Source organism: Ranitomeya variabilis, chromosome 1 (genome assembly GCF_051348905.1).
Source record: "Ranitomeya variabilis isolate aRanVar5 chromosome 1, aRanVar5.hap1, whole genome shotgun sequence".
NCBI classification, from domain to species: Eukaryota; Metazoa; Chordata; class Amphibia; order Anura; family Dendrobatidae; genus Ranitomeya; species Ranitomeya variabilis.
The window spans coordinates 616,787,710-616,810,315 of record NC_135232.1 but is presented as its reverse complement, the minus strand read 5'-3'; the positions used below and the strand labels follow the sequence as shown (position 1 = coordinate 616,810,315).

The following is a 22,606-nucleotide window of genomic DNA, read 5'->3' as shown; positions in this document are numbered from 1 at the left end:
TCCATTACATGGAGTTTGCTGTAGAAGATGCTGCCTTCAGACTGAAACAGGGCGCATTCCTGACAACATTCCTACAGGGACATTGTAAACAAATAGGACGACCATCGCGCCTGTCTGCGGAGAGAGCTTCCGCACAACATGCTCACGCTTACTCCCTGCTGGTTTAATGTGATGAAATCTTGTTGAAAGTGTTTTATAATAGATGTAACTTGTATGTACCATGTCCCCCCCCAAAAAATAAGACAGGGTCTTGTATTATTTTTTGCTAGGAAAGATGGGTTAGGGCTTAATTTCACGGGATGGACTTATTTTTGGGGTAGATCTTATTTTTCAGAGAAACACAATAGTATTTCACTAGAAATCAGGACTGCAATAGTCATGAATGTCCTTAAAGGGTTATTCTCCCATCTTCACAGATGGATATTGTTGGATAGAGCTTGCAGAACTGACCACTTTTGCAATTAACTGCTTATTAAAATTTGCAGCCGTTCTTGAGCTATTAACACTTTTCTTTTGTTTACAGTTCGTTGCCTAGGAGACCGACCGCTGCTGCTGTCTAGCTTGTAAGCACTGCGCTGTGACTGGACGTAATTATGAGCTAACAGTGCATTCCACTGATCCCAGCCAGCTTCAAAACAGCACTAAGAAGCGCAATAGAAAGATTTGCAAGCAGTGCACATACTCAGCCACCAGCAGCGGTGGTCAGTCTCCAAGGTATTGAGCTTATAACAGAGGAAAAGTATAGTGTTAATATTTCAAAAACACCTAAACATTTTAGCAAACAGTAAATGGCAAAAGTGCTTGTTTTTACAAATACTATCTGAACGTACCTGTCTATGAAAAAGAAATAGTGACAATAGGGAAGCAGAATGTTGCTATGTAGTCTGAGAGATGCATCATATAGATTCCAGGGATGAGGTCACTTACTAGGCTGTGTTGCTGTTTCAATACAATCAGTGTTTTATCAGAAGGAGATTATCAGTACAGGACTAAGTGTTTTGTGCCTCCTGGTCCAACCACGCCTCCGTTGTTGATTATCAGCTTTCTTAAATACACAGTGTACACAGGAATCTGCCAATCAGTGGTGTGGGCGGGGTTATACACAGGAAGCTGCCAATCTGTAGTGTGGGCGGGGTTATATAGAGCTCAGCATTCAGAGCTCTGCTAGATCGGTAGCAGAGAAAATATGATTATCCTGCACCCAGTAAACTAAGTAAAAAAACTGTGCTTTACCCCCTTCTCCAATTGCCGCACTGAGACCACTCTTCTCAATGTGTGTTATTCTCAACAGCACTGCAGCCAATCAGTGAGCTCCGTGGCTCTGCCCCAAGTGATTTCAGGAGCTACTGAACTCCCTGATTGACATCAGGGCTGCAGGCAGTATCAGACACTGGAGTCAGTGACAGAGACTCTGCGCTGGACCAGAGGAGGGTGAGTAAAGCGAGGTTTGTTTGTTTTTTTCAATGGAGACGAGTTTCCGAAATAAAAAAATAATAATAATTTTTATTGTCCCCTACTCTATATAGGGAATACAGAGAAGAATTATTAATAGTTGCTCATGTGGAAATCCCACCAGTGGGGTTGTATCAGTGTGTGCTGCGATACTGCTGTGTGCATGACTGCCATAGAGATCAGTGGTGTCTGCAGGAGATTAGCAGCCCGATACACACAGTAAAAGACGTCAGGAATTTATATATATATATATATATATATATATATATATATATATATATATATATATATATATACACAGTATATACCCGTGACTTTATCACATACTAGCATTTATGAGCATATCAGTTCTGCGAGATTAACCCTTCCAGGACTGTGCTCTTTTTCTTGGGAATCCAAAAATGAGTAGACACTGTTTGTATTAATTTAATAATAACTTTGCATTCTGAGATCATATTTAAATTATCTTATATATGTATAAAAATGCATTTAGCTTTTAAGAATATATACAGTATATATTTTTTTGAGAATGGCAAGCTAGGCGGATGTCACAATCAAACGTGTAATGTAAAGATCAAATATCTTGCACACGGCCATGCGATACATGCGGCCGGGGGGGATATTTATTGTTCTGCATTAATATGGAAACCAAGACATGATTTATTCCCACACCTAATTGTGTATCATGGCGGATGCTGCTCTCCAGGTATTGTATCCCCGGTCGTTTTATCCCCACTTCCTGGTAAATCCAGACTGAGCTAACCTACCAGGTGGCAAGGAATATGACAGGTCAAAGTACAGACCTCAATAACATCCTCATTCTATGAGGACCTGCTGCGGGTGACGAGATTACATGCATACCTGCATAACCCTTTTATTTCTGCACAAGATACAGTAATCTCACGGTACAGAGGAATGCACAAGGGTGTGCGACTCGGCAGCTCATATAAACCTAATGCTATAGTTCCCCAGTTTGCCCCCCATGCAATAATGTCTCCCGTCCTGGATCCCTCCTGTAATAATCTCCCTGATTCTGGCTTCTTCCTGTAATAATGTCTCCCATCATAGCCCCTGTCCTATGCCCTTCCCGTAATAATGCCTCATCCTGGGCATCACGATATAACAATGTCACCCATCCTGGGCCCCTTCCTGGTATAATATCCCAATCATGTAACAATGTCCCCCGTCCTTGGTCCTTTATTTAATGTCCCTAATCTTGGGCACCTTTCTATAATAATATCCTCGTTGACATTCGTTGACATTTTTAGTGTCAAATTCTCCGAAATGCATTTTTTGTGCTTTTTTGGCCTCTTATAATTAATGCATTTGCCCATTTTTTGTCTAGTGTTTGGTGTTTTTAGCCTATTTTTGATTTGTACCAAATTCTTGTATTAATCTAAGTCTTTTTTTTAAGTCTATTTTTTTACTCTCTTGATTTTTTAGATATTTGATATTTTTCTTTGTGTTCCAGATGTTTGTGGCTGATTGTGACTTTTTAGAAAGCCACAAAGTTTTTTTTTCTCACAAATTTACCCCAGTCCCCCACCTTGGAATTATTTTATGTACATTTGGAAATTTAATACAGTGAAGAAGAAGCAGTGAAAGACAAGTGTCTGAGACAGTGTCTCCGGGACTGCCCCTGATGGTTGTCGATATGCTGAGACACTGATTCCAGGGATGTGTCACTTACTAGGCTGTGTTTCTATGTCAATACAATCAGTGTTTTATTAGCAGGAGATTATCACTACAGGACTAGGTGTCTCGTGCTTCCTTGTCCAACCATATCCCCACAACTGATTAGCAGCTTTCTGTCAATATACAGTGTACACAGAAAGCTGCCAATCAGTGGTGTGGGCGGGGTTATACACAGCTGCCAATCAGTGGTGTGGGCAGGGTTATACACAGCTGCCAATCAGTGGTGTGGGCAGGGTTATACACATCTCAGCATTCAGATCTCTGCTAGGTTTACAGCAGAGAAAACTGTCATTGGATCACAACTGCTGCACCCAGTAAATTAAGTGACACATCGCTGGAATCAGGGTCTCTGCCCCTGCATTATGGTGCTGTCAGATTACATGATAACAACTTGCTAACAGATTCCATTTAAAACATTCTTACATGATCATTTGAGGGGATGCTCCACAAACAAAGGTTATCCTTTCGGGCTTTGTTTTTCACATAAATGCTCTAGCCTTTTTTCCCAGATAGAAGTTGTACACATTATATTCTATGGAGCTGTTGACATGTCACAAACTGCTCTGGATTATTACCCCGTGAGCCACGCCCCTTTCTAAAGCCATAGAACTTAGCATTAAATTAAAAAAGCACATATCTCTGGATCCATAGGGCAGATTTTAAAAAGAAAAAAACGGTATACTCTCGGGAACAGCGGGAATAAATTAAGAGAAAAAATAGCCACTTTTCATGTGGTGATAGGACCTATAAAGACATCAATATAAAACCCCGAAAATGCAGGCAAGGAACTGTCTGGCAGTAAGCGATGGTGCATTTGTAGCCACAATCTGTGGAGGTTTTATGGTAAAGCTATAAGGCTGCCGTCACACTAGCAGTATTTGGTCAGTATTTTACCTCAGTATTTGTAAGCCAAAACCAGGAGTGGGTGATAAATACAGAAGTGGTGCATATGTTTCTATTATACTTTTCCTCTAATTGTTCCACTCCTGGTTTTGGCTTACAAATACTGAGGTAAAATACTGACCAAATACTGCTAGTGTGACGGCAGCCTGAGACCCTAAATAAGAAAATGACGACATGTCCTATAAAACCGCAGATACACATGGAATCACAGTACAAGGACGGGCCACAAAGGAAACAAAGAATGGCTGCAGGAGTGAATGTGAACGCTGCCGTGGGAATGCTCCCTTCTTCTCCTCAGGCTGGAGGTGCGCTCCTCGCTCCTCGGAAGGTGGACAGGGAGTTAATATATAATTAGTACAAGACTATAAAGCAGAAGGGAATGAACTGCGGCCAGCCGTAATTACCACTGAGTCACTGGATAAATCACTATTACCAGTTAGTGGCCATCATTTGCAATTTCCTCCATCTCTGAAGAAGCGAAGCTTAAAAATGCATTTGTGTGCGCGTCATAGGAACATAGGAATGCTCTGCTGTCTGTGAAATGCAGGGGCAGCAAACACCCGAACGCCAGACCTAAGGTTGCAGAAAATATATATAAACAGTGGCCAATAAAAATTTGTGCAGCCATGGTCAAAAATACTGTTATTGTGAACAGTTAAGCAAGTTGAAGATGAAATGATCTCTAAAAGGCCTAAAGTTAAAGATGACACATTTCCTTTGTATTTTAGGCAAATATATATATATATATATATATATATATATATATATATATATATATATATATATATATATATATATATATATAGGCTGATGCAAAAGTTTGAGCACCCTTGGAGATTTGTGTGCTCAGAGAACTTTGATCAAGGTTTCAGACCTTAATTAGCCTGTTAGGGTTATGGCTTGTTCTCTTTTATTGTTAGGAAATACCAGGTGATGCAAAGTTTCCAGCCTCCTCTAACCTTGTGCCAAAAAACAGCAGCCATGGGTTCTTCTAATCAGCTATCCACCACTATGAAAATGATAGAGGCCAACAAAGCAGGAGGAGGCTATAATAAGATAAAGCGTTTTCAAGTTGCCATTTCCTCAGTTTGAAATGTAGTTAAGACATGGCAGTTACCAGAAACAGTGGAGGTCAAGATCTGGTCTGGAAGACCAAGCAAAATTTCAGTGAGAGCTGCTCGTAGGATTGTGAGAGAGGCACATCAGAACACCACCCCCCTTGACTGCAAAAGACCTTCAGAAAGATTTAGCAGACTATGGAGTTGTGGTACATTGTTCTACTTTTCAGAGACGCCTGCACAAATATGGCCTTCGTGGAAGAGTCATCATAAGAAAACCTCTCCTGCGTCCTCACCATAAAATTCAGCATCAGAAGAATTCAAAAGAACATCTAAACAACCTGCATTTTGGAAACAAGTCCTGAGGACTGATGAGGTTAAAATAGAACTCTTTGGCCATAATGATCATAGGTATGTGTGGAGAAAAAAGGGTACAGAATTTCAGGAAAAGAACTTCTTATCAGTCATTAAGTATGGGGTTGGGTCAATCATGCTTTGGGATGGTGTGGCAGCCAATGGAAAGGGGAACATTTCAAGGGAAAAGGGAAGAATAGATTCAATGAAATTTCAACAAATTCTTGATGCAAACATAACATTATCTGTAAAAAAGCTGAAGTTGAGAAGAGGATGTCTTCTACAAATGGGTAATGATCTAAAACACAAGTCAGAATCCACAATAGACGACCTCAAAAGGCGCAAGCTGAAGGTTTTACAATGGCCCTCACAGTCCCCTGATGTGCACATCATTGAAAATCTGTGGCTAGACCTCAAAATAGCAGAGGATGCAAGATGACCCTAGAATCTCACAGAAGTAGAGGAGTTCTCCAAGGAAGAATGGATGCAAATCCCTCAAACGAGAATTGGCTGTCTATAAAAAATGTTTACAAGCTGTGAGATACTTTCAAAAGGGGGTGCTACTAAGTACTAACCATGCAGGGTGCCCAAACTTTTGCATCTGCCCAATTTTTTTTGTAATTTTTAAAATGTATAAGATGAAAATGTTTGTTTTTTTGTGCCTAAAATACAAAGGAAATGTGTCATCTTTAACTTTAAGCCGCTTAGAGATCATTTAATCTTCAACTTGCTTAAAGGGAACCTGTCACCAGGTTTGGCCTATATGAGATACGGCCACCACCTTTCAGTGTTGATATACAGCAGTCTATAATGCTATATATCTACCCCCACCTAACCTGTAAGAGAAAAAATACCTTTTATTATACTCATCTGCAGGGCAATCCTGTCTGAGAGGTGTGGCTGGTCTTGGTCCGACGCCTCCCATATTCTTACCATTGCCATCCCCCTTCGTGCTTCATGTGGATGACGCGTCAATGCATCATCTCCACAGGCTCCCCGGCATCGCACTCCTGCGCAGGAATACTTCTCTGTCCTGACTAGGGCAGAGTAAAGTACCACAGTGCGCATGCGCCGAAGCTCTTTGACCTTTCCCGGCACCTGTGCACATAACGCCGGATAATCCCCCTTAGGAGTGCAATGTAGCTACCACATTGATGGATGGATATATAATGATGTGGCTTGATTTTACATCTACAATATACAAAAATGTTTAAAACGGTGATTTCAGAGGCAGATAAAAGAATGGGATGACCCCTAGGGATCATTGTCCTTAACCAAAACCACATGTACAAAGGGCAGACAATATTTTCCATGCGACCCTCGGTGAAATTTCAACCACATGCAGTTTGGGCAATATTGAGGAACGAAAGGGATTTTTTTCACCCACAACAAAAGCATTTTTGCACCAAATTTAAAGGGTTTTCTGGAAATTACAAACATTATTCCAAAGGTAGTAAATAGCAGAAGATAACAAAAGAGCCTGACAAATCCACTACAGCTCTTGTGCCATCACTCCAATACTCCGCCAGTCTCTGCTTACTTCCTTATAGAGAGGCACAGCCTGCCTTCCCTGGTGACCACTGCAATTAATCATTGGTCATAGTGGTCCCCATCATCACTCAGACCACAGTGAGACCGTGACATCATCGCTGCAGCAGGAAGTATGCATCAGCAGTGGAAGCAGGCAGCATTGGAACTGGAGCCGCAAAGCACCGCGGAGGTGAGCATTGCTTCTTTTATTTATTTTTTTAAACCAATTTGAGCATTTGTTAAAAATGTTTCACTCAATAGACAACCCCTTTAAATCAATCATTCATTCTTAGTGATAGACTCATGAAGGTGCAGATCTCCCTTTTGTGACTCACTGTATGAGCCCAAATGGCTGTGGTTTCCATCAGCTGTTTGCAGCAGGTGCTAAAAGCAAATGCCGCCATGACCACCAGTCGCTTTTATATACAGGCTGACTGGATACTTTGTTCTGGTAGTGTATGGCTTCGTGGTGTGGTTTACAGAACAAAAGGAACAGAACTATTACGTTTTATATTTAATCCAGAATGATATGCAGTGTTTGTAAAAATTTACAAAAGATTTTACAAAGGGGACAAAACAATACATACAGCAAATACAATTACATAACATAAACAGGATCAACAAAGAACTTACTAGGCTGATCCTAGAGATGATTCAGCTTAGTGAAGGAGAGCACTTCGATTGAAAAAACGTCCAGTGACAGGAATCATGCATACACTGATATCTCTCTACATGAACCCAGATCATAATTTGCCTTGACCTTTTATCAGCACTTGAGTTACACCCCCCCTTCCTTCATGACTTCACATAGGCCGAGTTGTGGGATGTCCTCAGCCCTTCAGGATGTTATGAAATTCCCAATATTAACAATATCTTCACTCCTGATGATCGCAGAAGTTATTGGGATTTTACCTTTCTATAGATAGTAAACATGACATGGCTGGTGTCAGTTATCTGGCCACTATTGATTTGGGGCTTATAGGAAGGTGTCACAGTTATGAGAAAATATGCATATTCTTCCAAGATTACTCCTGAAGCTCAAAATATATGCTCCATCACTATCGGATCTATACACATCCCAATATAACTTTTCACCGATGCCCGTGTCTGGTGTAAATGTATAACATTTTCCTTGGAGGTAACAAAAGTTTCCATTCTCCTGAGGATGTATTTCTTGGGGACAAAATAGACTGACTCTTCCACTTCTCTATCTATGAGTAAACATAAACACATGTCCCAATTATATGTCATTTCCTTTATGTCAACTGGGCAATTCTATTTCAAGGCAGCTTAGATTGCAAGCTCTTGCCCTACTGCAAAAGAGACAGAGGAGGGAAGTGAATGCCCCCTCACTAATGGCTTTAGAGAATCTTAATATTTTCTATGACAGTCTGCAGCACTGATGTCACATCGATAGCGCTGCAGCCAATCAGTGTAGAATTTATAGTACACAGCACAAGATAGTCTTAGAGCCGCTGAACTCACTGATTGGTTGCAGCGCTATCAACATGAGGGACCCTGGGAGTTTGAGTAATACAGAAACAAACTGTAGCCGGGGACAGTTTTTTTCCCCAAACTGAAATACCTCTTAATTAGATCATTTTTGATGACAAAGTGTTACTTCTAGTAAGCCATATGAATAGAGATTGCCAACAGTGGAGAAATACTATAAGCCGCCACTGAAATTAAATCTTCGAAAGAAAATAAAAAATCCTCTGTAAACATTACGGTCGCTCATTACATGTAAATAAAAATGTTATAATCTTACAAATTGGTAATTTATCCTGACATAAAAATTGCCTAGTTTTAGTTATAGAACACGCCAAAGACGCAACTCTGGAAGTTTCTCCGAAGTTAAAAAAAGAAATCAGAATGCTATTACTGAATTAAGGCTACCTACCGGCCCCTGTCTACACATTTATAAGATGCGCTCTCTTTTTATAACACCTCCTCATTATCTATTCTATGTACAAGCAGCCTCCAGGCACATTGGAGCTGCAAACTGAAATAGACACTTGAGCATATCTGAACACATGACAAATGTATATATGATGAATTCCCAGCAGATAACCATATACAATAATGCTGCCAGCTGGTGTGTGCTATGTAAAGCAGATGGTAATAACACTGTAATGGGAATGAACACATAACAAAAACTGTAAATCTTTTCTTAAAGTGGGACAGTCGCGTGCCCAAAAAATTGAGTTAAATACCTTTAAAAAATCTCAGAGCTTCCCTAATTCTGCCGCTTTTTTCTGTTTTGCGCTGTGTTGTTCCATTGCAGAGATATTCAAATTTACTTCTTCTGGAGTGCAATATGTGAAATCTCTGTTTAAAGTGCAACTGGGAGCTGTTTCAAAATCTTCTCTTGGGGCTTGTACTTTCGCTCCTCCCTCCCAGACGCTACCAATCACAACTTAACAGATGAATTGGCAGGTTGAGAGTCTTGTGAGCTGCTAAGTTGTGATTGGCAGCATATGGGAGGGGGAGTGAAAGCACACGCCCCCAGAGAAGACTCTTAAGTTGCACTACAAGTAGAGATTTCACATACTGTGTTTCAGAAGAAACAAATGTAAATATCTCTGCAATGGAGCGACGCAGCACAAAACGGAAAAGAGCGGCAGAATCAGGGGAGCTCAGGGATTTCTAATATGTATTTGACTAAATTTTTGAGCAGGTGACATGTACTCTTCAACCCCTTTCTGACATCTGACGTACTATCCCTTCGAGGTGGTATGGGCCCATATGACCATCGACGGGATAGTACGACATACGCGATCAGCCACGCTCACGAGGGGAGAAAAGCTAGAGTGTCAGCTGATTATCACAGCTGAAACCCAGCACTATGTGCCAGGAGTGGTCACGGACCGCTCCCGGCACTTTAACCCCCGTAACACTGCGATCAAACAAGATCGCAGCATTCTGGTGGCATAGAGAAGCATCGCGCAGGGAGGGGGCTCACTGCGTGCTTCCCTGAGACCCTCAGAACAACGCAATGTGATTGCATTGTTCTGAGGGTCTCCTCCCTGCAGGCCCCTGGATCCAAGATGGCCGCGGGGTCCTTCCAGGTCCTGCAGGGAGGTGGCTTGTCAGTGCCTGCTGAGAGCAGGACCTGAGAAGCATCTTTCAATGCCTGTCAGAACGCTGATCTCACACAGTGTTGTGCAAAGTGTCAGATCAGCGATCTGACTCTATACAGTGATGTCCCACCCTGGGACAATGTAAAAAAGTAAAAAAATATATTATACTGTGTAAAAATATTTTAAAAAAATTCCCAAATAAAGAAAAAATTAATATTGTTCTAATAAATACATTTTTTATGTAAATAAAAAAAAACAATAAAAGTACACAGATTTAGTATCGCCGTAACGACCCGACCTATAAAACTGTCCCACTAGTTAACCCCTTCATTGAACACCGTAAAAAAAAAAAAAAACAGTCAAAACTCTGTGGGCCAAATTATGGAAAAATTATAGCTCTCAAAATGTGGTAACGCAAAAAAGATTTTTTTGCAATAAAAAGCATCTTTTAGTGTGTGACAACTGCCAAACAAAAACCCGCTATAAAAACCCACTATAAATCCCCCTTTATCACCCCCTCAGTTAGGGAATAAAATAAAAAAAGTATTTATTTCCATTTTCCCATTAGAGTTAGGGTTAGGGCTAAGGTTAGGGTTAGGATTGGGGCTAAAATTAGAGTTGGGGTTGGGGCTAAAGTTAGGGTTAGGATTGGGGCTAAAGTTAGGGTTAGGATTGGGGCTAGAGTTAGGGTTTGGGCTAGAGATGGGGTTAGGGTTTGGATTACGTTTACGGTTGGTATTAGGGTTCGGATTAGGGTTGGGGTGTGTCAGGGTTAGGCTGTGTTGGGGTTAGGGGGTGTGGTTAGGGTTGGGATTAGGGGCGTGTTTGTGTTATGGGTGTGGTTAGGGTAATGGTTAGGGTTGGGATTAGGGCTAGGGGTGTGTTGGGGTTAGGGTTGGAGTTAGAATTGGGGGTTTCCACTGTTTAGGCACATCAGGGGCTCTCCAAACGCGACATGGCGTCCCATCTCAATTCCAGCCAATTTTGCATTGAAAAGTCAAACGGCGCTCCATCCCTTCTGAGCTCTACCATGCGCCCAAACAGTGGTTTGCCCCCACATATGGTGTACTCAGGACAAATTGCAAAACAACTTTTGGGGTCCAATTTCTCCTGTTACCCTTGGTAAAATAAAACAAATTGGAGCTGAACTAAATGTTTTGTGAAAAAAAGTTAAATGTTCATTTTTTTTAAACATTCCAAAAATTCCTGTGAAGCACCTGAAGGGTTAATAATCTTCTTGAATGTGATTTTGAGCACTTTGAGGGGTGCAGTTTTTAAAATGGTGTCAGTTTTAGGCATTTTCTATCATATAGACCTCTCAAAATGACTTCAAATGTGAGGTGGTCCCTAAGAAATAATGGTGTAAAAATGAGAAATCATTGGTCAAATTTTAACCCTTATAACTTCCTAAAAAAAAAAAAGTTATGTTTCCAAAATTGTGCTGATGTAAAGTAGACAGGTGCGAAATGTTACTTATTAAGTATTTTGTGTGACATATCTCTGTGATTTGAGCATGAATATTCAAAGTTGGAAAATTGCGAAATTTTCAAAATGTTCGCCAAATTTCCAATTTTTTCACAAATAAACGCAGGTAATATCAAGGAAATGTTACCACTATCACGAAGTACAATATCTCATGAGAAAACAATGTCAGAATCACTGGGATCCATGCAAGCGTTCCAGAGTTATCTCATAAAGGGACAGTGGTCAGAATTGTAAAAATTGGCCCGGTCATTAACGTGCAAACCACCCTTGGGGGTAAGGGGTTAAACACAATCCAACACACTGAGACCTAATTCCTTATTTTATTAAATAATGACACCTACAGTATGTGCAGCCATCTGTACTGACAAAGACAGGAAGCCCACCTTTATACGGGAGCATTTCGTGGTAACCCCGCATGAGGTAGTATTTCAGTGGGCATTAATAAGAGCATGGTATATGTTATATACCAGGAATGTTCTACTTAGGGAGAGCCAGAGACAAGTTTTCTCAGTCGTCAGCCATGTTCTGTTGGTATTTAGGGTTGTTTTACACTTGGATGTCATTTTGACAGGTCCTTAAAGGTTGACCCTAGATAATCAATATTTTCTGACCAACATTCCTAAACTAAAGAAACCTGTGGGAATAGCACACTTTCAGATCAGTGGCCTCTAATCTGGGGATAGCCAACTACAACTCTCAGCATGCCCTGATAACTGGTGGTGTTGGAGATCACAGTTGTAGTTGTATTTAAAGGGACAGAAGACTCATTATTTCAATCTGATGAAGCATCGAATACACTTCCAGTATGTTCATTGATAACATTTGGGGTTTATGAATTTGCTGACATCTGCAGATTTCTATCTGAATGTTCCTCTCTTCCCAATTAATGAAAACATTAGGGACAGTTTCATCCACACTTGTCAACTTTTCTGAGGTGATATCAGCATATACTCCCATTTATAAAGCACACTTAAGGGGAATCTGTCGACAGGTTTTGCTTATATAATATGAGAACATTATGATGTAGGGGCAGAGACCCTGATTTCAGCAATGTATCACATACTGTAATGCTTGCTGAAGTTTTCATAGAATCCTTGTTTTCTCTGCTGTAGATGTAGCAGAGCTCAAATGCTGAGCTGTGTATAACCCTACCCACACTTCTGATTGGCAGCGTGTGTTGGGGGCGAGGCTACACAGATCAACCTGACTTGCCTGCAAGTGAGATCTGATGTAAGGGCAGAAACTCTGATTCCAGTGATGTGTCACTTAGTTTACTGGGTGCAGCAGTTGTGATGGAGTTAATTGTCTCTGCTGCAGATCTAGCAGAGCTCAAACGCTGAGCTGTGCAGAGCCCTGCCCACACCACTGATTGGCAGTTTTATCTGTATAATGTTTGTTGACCGAAAATGAGAAGGCACAAAACACCTAGTCCTGCAGTGACAATCTCCTGCAGATAAAACACTGATTGTATTGAAACTATAACACACAGCCTAATAAGTGACACATCGCTGGAATCAGGGTCTCATTCTCTATATTATGTTATTCTCAGATTACATAGCAAAATTCCCTTCTACAGTACTAGCTGTGCTGCCCTGATGGCGGCCTCGGCCACATGTTATTAGTTATCAATTTACTGTACTAATTCTTCCAAACCAATATTTTTCCCATGCCAGCGATTCGACACTCCTCGTCCTGCGGAGACTGCCTCCTGAATTTTACGAGGGAAGAATATTGCTGGTCCTGGAAAGAAGAGATCAAATCACATTCATAAAATGTGACAAATTTATTAAGAGGCAACGGGGCTGTCGTAGATTCGCTCTATAATTTACTTTCTGGCATCAATTATAATAAATCTGTTGGCCTGTGGGAAGCCACGCGGCTCTCATTAAGCCAAGCCAAATTTAAAAAAGTGATGAGCGATATCAAAAATTAAAAAGTCATAAAGTTTGGCATAAAACAGGCCAGTATTCTCAGTACTCTGGGGTAGCGACATTATAAGTCTTTAATACTGGTTGATGGAAAATTATTACACTTCAAAGATGTACGAACCACAGAGGCCATCCCATGTGAACTGTGGTTAGAAGGATCTAAACCCCTTACTGTACAGTAGAGAGATCCAGAGAGGACTCCCTTTTCAGAAGAACTGTAACGGCTTAAGAATCATGAAAAAGGTGCGGTGAGTAAAAAACACTGATCCTCATGGGGGGAGCTATTCTCTGCTGTTAAAGAGGTCTAAAGTATCCAGTTTTTGCTCTCATTTATTCCCACTGCTACCCTGAGTATTCTCTTTTTCATTTTTCTTGTATTTGTCATACGGTTCCAAAGATATGGGCCTTTTTTATGCTTATAGGTCAATAATGCAAAGCAGCCTCTAAAGACACGCCCCAGAGGATCCCGAAAGCCACGCCCCTTAGCACTAAATAAAACAGTCCATATCTCTGGAACCGTATGGCTGACATTAAAGAAAAAAAAGTGGAATTCTCAGGGGAGCAGCGGGAATAAAATAGGAACAAAAACTGTCCACGTTTGCCTGATGACAGATCCTCTTTAAAACTTCACTTTTCCATGTAGGTCATTCGTCAAATTGCATGGAACATGGGAGCTCAACCATCACCCCCTTCCCCAGATATCTTGTGTATTCTTACATTTCCCCAGGCTGGAGCTAATATACAAATTAGGGAATTGTTATTTAGGCATTATTCTAACATTGTCAGCAAAGTTTTGCCATCCTGCTGGCCTTCTTTACCGATCTATCTGCCTTTATTTAGATGTAGGCACGCTGCCATTTGCCCCACAGATTTCCATGTAAAAGGTGGAAAGAGGACGTGTTACGTGAAGAATGTATTGATCCAGTAAGCCTCCCGTCTCATGCCGCAGCGTTTTTCCGAGCACCTGAGCGATGTAACCAGACGGTATACTTCCAGCGTACGCACCGAGCTGAGAACAAGCCGTTACAACCGCACATTTTACACTTTCAATGATCTCATGTCTGGGAGGGAAGAGGGGGAGACGGCTTTGTGTATTATTACATCAAAGGGGTCCTTAGCGTTGCACTGTGCGAGAGAATACCGCCCCACCGTGATTCCCCGGTGCCGTAATCACTGGATACATGATCTGCTATCTGCGCTCCCCCTGCTACACTCATCGCTTCCGACAGCCTGAAACACAGTCATTAATGGAGCAATACCTAGATACATAACAGTTGTTCTGAGCAGGCCCTCGCCTATAGCGGAGCAGCTGCATAGTGGTCTACGTGGCCTGGTGGCACGGATCAGTGAGTCACAGAAGGGAGGCAGAGGGCGCACTATTTCTAGGTGCACACCAGCGTCTTTCGCAGTAAACCATCGAATTCAAAAAGACAAAAGCAAATACATTTTACCACCTAAATGTTTCTGCATCGGGCTCCATTTCCAAAAGTTCCAGCCTGTTAAGGTGTCATAATGGGGTATTCATAATAATTGTTAGATAGGTATGATATGAAGCCCACCTATGGGACCCCAACTGATAACGTGAACTGGGGACCGTTCCGCCCCTGTTTCTCCCTGCTTCTTGGTAATGGAGTGGATGATCTTGCACGTGCCAAAATCTGCCAAATATAGCCGAGGGCAGAATAAGGACGGATCGGCCACCTGCGCCACCCTACTGCTCTTGGCTGCAGACTTGCTGCCCGGGGAGAAGATGAAACCCCTATATCTATGGATTCCTGATCTTAGAACTATCCTCTGCGCTATGGAAAGGCAACCATTTATTTAGGCATCAAGGGTAAAAGTGTTCATTTTCTGGTTTAGTGCACATTGCCTAGGTTTCTGGCCACCTCTGCTGTCAATCAGCGGTGGTCGTTCTCCTAGGCAAAGAGAGCAGCGCTGACAAGGTCTTTGCTATAGAGTTTGCAAGTGCTGCTTTGAAGCTGGCTGGATCGCCCCTTCACACCATGCCTGTCATCAGGAGTGCACCGTCACCTGGGAAGCAGGAAGCGGGAAGGCAGGGGAACGGTGCGCTCCTGATGACAGGCGAATAAGTGTCTGTTTCAGAACAGGAAGGTGAACACAGCCACATTTACTGGAAAAATGCTAATTACAAGAACAATACCCTGCACAAGCTCCTCCATCTTAGTAAAAACTCCCCAGGTTTTTTTTGTACGGACGCCTGTCTAAATTCCCCTTATTTTTACATACTGTCTATATGTGTGTTCCTTACTGTATGGCAGCAGAAGCCATTCACCATAAATAAGAGCAGAACAATATGCAGCATAGACTAAGCCCCAGAACACATAGATCTCCAGTGGTCTCACTTTCCTACAGTCCACAATCAAAAAGCATTCAGACGCACACAACATATCAATAGAAGGCAATGGGGGAGTCGGACAACTATCAGACTAGCTGTCCTGCAACTCTCAAAATCAGCCAGTAACACATCCAAACTTGCAAAGTTTCTACACAGTAAAAAGTAAAAAATGTCTACATTTATGTTTGTACTTGTCTTTTTTGCATGCATTTTCAATCTGGTTTTTGGTGTTTTTGCATTAAGTGAAGAATACACAACTGGAAGTGCTGAAGAATTTCATAAAAGTGCTGCAGGATTTCATAAAGGTGCTGCAGAATTTAATAAAAGTGCTGCAGGATCTCGTAATGGTGATGCAGAATTTCATAAAGGTGCTGCAGGATTTCATAAAAGTGCTGCAGAATTTCATAAAGGTGCTGCAAGATTTCATAAAAGTGCTGCAGGATTTCATAAAGGTGCTGCAGAATTTCATAAAAGTGCTGCAGAATTTCATAAAGGTCCTGCAGGATTTCATAAAAGTGCTGCAGAATTTCATAAAGGTGCTGCAGAATTTCATAAAGGTGCTGCAGAATTTCATAAAAGTGCTGTGGAATTTTGATAAAAGTGCTGCAGAATTTTATAAACGTGCTGCAGAGTTTCATAAAAGTGCTGCAGGATTTCATTTTCACTATATCCTCTGTGTTGCACTGTCTATTGTTAGCTGCAGAATGATTTAACTGAGAATCAGTCAGTGAGCAATGAAAGTCCATCATAGAACTGTTTGGACTGTCTTATGGGTGAGTTTGTACCTCTTTTATCTGTCTCTCACCTGATTTCTGACCACATAAAAGTTGAATGTGTAGAAGAAAGATACTGTAAAGGCCAAAAGGTGACTTTTTTAATACAGCCCAATTACAAAAATGATTTTTAGCACAAAATACATGCATTTAAGGGAAAAAAATCCTCAAAGGTGGAGAAATATTTTATTTAATTGCTTGTATTTAGGAGTTAATTTTTTTTTTCTTGCAGTTGGGCTTCATTACAAATTTTGCACTTTATTCCCTTTTTAACATTGCACTGTCTATTACTGTCCTCAGAATGAGTTCACTGATCATATGTCAGTGAGCTCCTTCTGATGGCACAACAGGAGAGTTCCTAACTCTTTTATCTGACTCTCAGCTGATTTATGACCACATCAAAGTTGAATGTGCAGGAAAAGAAATAGACTGTAAAGGCCAAACGGTGCAAATTTGTTCATAAAACCCAATTACATAAATGATTTTTAGCCACAATAACATGCATTAAAGTAAAAAAAAAAGTCTCCAGAGAAACAGGGTTGTGCACCTTGGCTTTTTTTAAATTTTACTTAAATGCATGTTATTGTGATAAAAATCATTTTTACTATTCTGTTTCATTAAATATGTTTTCCTTCTTTAGCTTCTGTGTTACACTGTATATTGCTGGCTACAGAATGAGTTACCTGAGAATCCATCAGTGAGCTTGTTCTGATGGGATAGTTTGTAATTCTTTTTATCTGTCTTTTTCTGAGCTCCTGTCTGCTGATTTATGACCACATCAAAGTCGAATGTGCAGAAAAATAAAGAGCCTGAAAAAAACTAAACGGTGCAACATTTTTAATAAAACCCATTTGCAAAAAATGATTTTTAGCACAAAATACATGCATTTAAGAATAAAAAAATCCCCAGAACCCTTGAGGACTGTTTTCTTCTTTTACTTAAATGCAGATTAGGCTAGTAATCAGTTGTTCTACTGGATTTCATTAAATCTGTTGCACTGTTTTCCTTCTTCGTTACTTCTGTGTTGCACTGTCTCTTACTGGCCGTAGAATGAGTTAACTGAGAATCTGTCAGTGAGCTTGTTCTGACCAAAGCGTTTGACTTTTTTATGTCTTTTTCTGAGCTCCTCTAAGGCTCATTAACAACCACAGACCACATCAAAGTTGAATGTGCAGAAAAATAAAGAGCCTGTGAAAGCCAAACGGTGCAAAATTTTTAATAAAACCCAATTGCAAAAATGATTTTTGACCCAAATACATGCATTTAATTAAAGAAAATGATCCCAAAGATAGACAACCTATTTAAGAAAGGTACAGCATGTCTTGTGCCTTGTTTACTGAGCTACATTTATGAGTGCAGGGAGCCCCTTTGATATTATCGGGTGCATAATACATAGAAACAGGACTCTATTATCAGATACAGAAATAGTTATCCCCTTTAATAGTAATTAACAGCAGCGGTAAAGCTTGTGCTGTCGGCGTGCGTCGTGTATACATTGCACATCACCGTGGTCTCTCTTGTCTTCTGAGTAGAAAGGTTAATTACTCTATCAGTCCCCTATTTATTATGTACAGCGGACATTACCGCAGAGGGAATTCCTCCTGACAGGTAACTGCAGCTGTTGTAAAACTACAACTCCCAGCATACCCTGACAGCCCCGGCTGTTGACGACCCCTGCCTATTCCCTAGGTACAGTCCTGCATTTTGAAAACACAGAAAAATCTGAATTCTAGTAATGTTTTCCCACAAACTTGAGTAGCAGAGCTGAATTTGTCCTTTAACCCTCTGAGAGCATCATTCGAAAATAGCTTTAGCAAAATGGCACCCAGCCAACAAGGGGTTAAAAGACGTCCACCGAAGCTGTACGGCGCTGCTTGTCAGGTCCTTGGGATGTGGATGCATCTTCTCTCACCACAGCGAAGCTCTGACAAATGTAGGATAAACATCAAGGAGCGCAGAACAATTTGATGACTAAGTAGAGAGGACGGCATCAGCGCGGAGCCTGCCATAACTTAATGACAGGTGACATCACCTCAGCTGAAGACCGCAAATGTATGAATGGACCTCGCGTGTCGTGCCGAGCTTTTCATAAATGATAATCAAAGGGCCGTCTCTACGACAAATAGATGTGTGTGGCACGAGGACGTGAGGGGGCATCTGAGAAGAGGTAATTTCATGTAGCCCAGAACATGAGCTGAGGGGCACGTCACGCAGAACTGCTTACCGTAACCTCAGGCCGGAGAGGCCCCATAGTCAGAGATCTGCTCCATCTGCTACTCCAATACCTACAGCTTGATTCCACCCTCACAGGCGCCGTAACTGGCACCACTACCATAATACCACCATGACGAGCACCGCAACTGGCAGAACTACTGTGATACCACCATGGCAAGCATCATAACTGGCAGCACCACCATGATACCACCATGACGAGCACCACAACTGGCAGAACTACTGTGATACCACCATGGCAAGCACCATAACTGGCACCACTACCATAATACCACCATGACGAGCACCACAACTGGCAGAACTACTGTGATACCACCATGGCAAGCACCATAACGGCACCACTACCATGATACCACCATGATGAGCACCATAACTAGCAGCACCACCATGATGAGCACCATAACTAGCAGCACCACCATGATACCACCATGAGGAGCACCATAAGAGGCACCACTACCATTATACCATCCTTAGAGGCACCATAACTGGCACCACTACTATGATATCACCATAACGAGCACCATAACTGGCACCACTACCATGATACCACCATGATCATCACATAACTGGCACCACTAACATGATACCATCCTCACAGACACAACTGGCTCCATTACCATGACGAGAACCATAGCTGGCATCATTATCATGATACCACTATGACTAGCACCATAACTAGCACGACTGCCATGATACCACCATGACGAGCATCATAACTGGCACCACAACCATGATATCACTATGACTAGCACCATAACTGGCACCATTACCATGAAACCTCCCTCAGAGGCACAATAACTGGCACCACTACCATTATACCATCCTTAGAGGCACCATAACTGGCACCACTACTATGATATCACCATGACGAACACCATAACTGGCACCACTACCATGATTTCACCATGACGAGCACCATAACTGGCACCGCTACCATATCACAATGAAGAGCACCATAACTGGCACCACTACCATGATACCACCATGATGAGCACCATAACTGGCACTACTACCGTGATACCACCATAAGGAGCACCATAACTGGCACCACTACCATTATAACATCCTTCGAGGCACCATAACTATCACCACTACCATGAAACCACCATGATGAGAACCATAACTGGCACCACTACCATGATATCATCATGATGAGCACCATAACAGAACTACTGTGATACCACCCGCACAGACACCATAACTAACACCACTACCATGATACCACCTTGACGAGCACCAGAACTGGCACCACTACCATGATGCCACCGTCAGAGACACTATAACTAGCACAATCACGATGATACCGTCACGGGCACCATACCTGGCACAGCTATCACATATGCCTCACTTATAGCTGTAAGTCCCTGTTCTCTGTGTCCGTACTGAGCCATTATATTGCACTTAGACTGGAATGCATCCTGCCAAGCAACCAGAGCCCAAGTACCAGGCAAACCTTCCTGCATGCCATCTCATGGGTAGTGACGGGCGACAGCCTGCAAGCAACCAGTCATAGTATGATACAGAAGACACCCACATATCACGTCAAACAGGTGTGCAGCACCCAGGGAGGGCACATCCATCATGTGGGAGGCACTTTTGTTATGCAGAGTGACTGGGAGCCACCCAACAGGATCAGGGCTAATTATAGGCGCCTATTAGGATAACTGCACTTTATAAGCCCAGCAGAGCACTACAGTGCACATATTACATAGCTGCCATCAACATGCAAGGGCGAGAGGGGCACAGACAGCAGAAAACACCAGGCTCTTACCTGGCACATAGGCTGAGGCAGGAGCCATATCCCAGGGGGCACCCTTTTTGCGCCATCTTTCCAGGGATTCTGGATTTTCCCGAGTCTTAATTTGCATTAAAAGAAAACACACGAAGAGCAGAAGAGGAGGAGGAGGAGGAGAAGAGCAGCAGCAGCAGCCATCTGTGGGAAGGAGGAGTGAGAGACGGTGGCTACAGGGGATGGGAGGGGACATACTAAAAGAATGACAGCTTCAGTCTGTAAAAAGGAATGCCAACTACATACAACGAAGCGGAGAAGTGCGAATATTCCAAAAATACTCAACAAGATGGCTTTTTCCTATATTGCACGCAGAACGATGAGGAATGGCAACTGTTTTCTAGGGCATATCGGTGCAAATATTCACAGAGGAAATGGGCACAGGTTACGCGAAAAGTCCACATCGGCTCATTTCATCCATCAGCTTTGTTCCCTATGGATTTTTGACTATATGGATTACAACCGCACAGAGTGCCAAACGTGCAAACTGTGTGCCATGTGGCACTGCTGCCCAGGCGGGAGGGATGGCATCTAAGAAATACCTACAAAATGCAATATTTACCAAATATTGAGCTTAGAAGTGCATACTGTTTTTATGGAGCGACACCATGCTCTGTGAGCTAAACACATCAGAAGCACTCTCTTGTATAGCATTCTACTATGGATCAGTATGGAATCTGTTTGTAAACAAAGAGTGTTTTCACTTCCTGCTGGCAGAAATGTCTTGTAAGTGGTCGGAAAATGAAGCGAAGTAAATTGGAAAGTTGGAGAACGTCATTTATCTAGTCCTAAAATGGTCACTAAAATTTACATAAATCAATTGTACAAGTGAATATAAGAAAGTTTGTAATATATTATCAGAGAATTCTGGGCTCCTGGGACAGTTTGGAGAAATGGCCACACCACTGGTTCCATGATCAAATCAATGCAACGCCGGGCTGTTAGTGTACCGTGAATGAATACCAGAGATGTCCGGCTTCTGTACATTATGTCACCCCGGGAAAAGGACCGATGTGGCATTCATTCAAGAAGGCTTCTTCATGATGTTGCCGTGATCATTGACCCGGCACCACTGATCTAATCTGTGACATAATTGATCTGCAATTGCAAAGGGAGCTGCCAGCAGTGGATCTTGATGATTTGCCCAAGTGCATTCAGCGTTGGAGAACCTTCCTCAGACAATCATTAATAACCTCATTGATAGCAGCCAGTGGGTGAAAGTGCGAAGATTTCTGCACGTGGCACTCATACTCCATATTGAACAGATTGAGAGGTTTTAAAAATTTGGCTCACTTTTTTTATCATTTGCAGATCATTACCTTGTTTATTCATCCTGTAATTTCCATCATAAAATTACTCTTCTACATGCTACCATTTCCAATTTCAATGTTGAGGAGTATATGTATATAAATTGTAGGGATTCACGCTCTCTGGTAGGCATTAGGCATTTGGCCTTTAGGTAGCATTCACACAGGCTATGCAGTTTTGGTCCCAGCACATGCAGTTTTTATTGCTTTCCACAGGTTGCATAGCACCAAAACACACTCATAAACATAAATCTCTAGCCTTGTAACAAAACAGAGCCTAGCTACTGTGAACTAGCCCGAGCTCGGTCACACACAACAGCTATTGTCCATAGCAACCAGTGATACTTGCGGTTCTCTGCACACGGCCTGTGCAGACTCTTCTCAGGGAGGGATTCGGTCCTGTCTCTCTCTTCGGCTCCAAGACACATCCAGTCTGGTCAGCTTCCTCGAGCTGACTGATTTAGATGAACACCTAGCCTGTTTCTATGCAGAGCTAGCAGGTGCACTAATCAAAGCATGCAGTACTAAGATTTAACCCTAGCTTACCTGGCATTGCTACATGCCCCTCCTCTGCCCAAATCTGAGGGCTGGGCACCACCAGCCAACCCACTGTGCCTAAAGAGGGCCACTTTACCAAAACTGACTTTGTGACAGGGCATGGTCA

At 42.1% G+C, this 22,606-nt stretch overlaps 1 protein-coding gene across 1 annotated transcript in view; it reads right to left on the bottom strand.

Annotated features, from left to right (window-relative positions):
- The window catches only part of BAHD1 (bromo adjacent homology domain containing 1), a 170,877-nt gene extending 150,081 nt beyond the window's left edge, over positions 1-20,796 (bottom strand). Inside the window, exon 1 of the mRNA XM_077260702.1 lies at positions 20,618-20,796. The gene's annotated coding sequence lies outside the window, so the exon portion shown is untranslated. The remainder of the gene's footprint in view (positions 1-20,617) is intronic.
- Between the last annotated feature and the right edge of the window lie 1,810 nt (positions 20,797-22,606).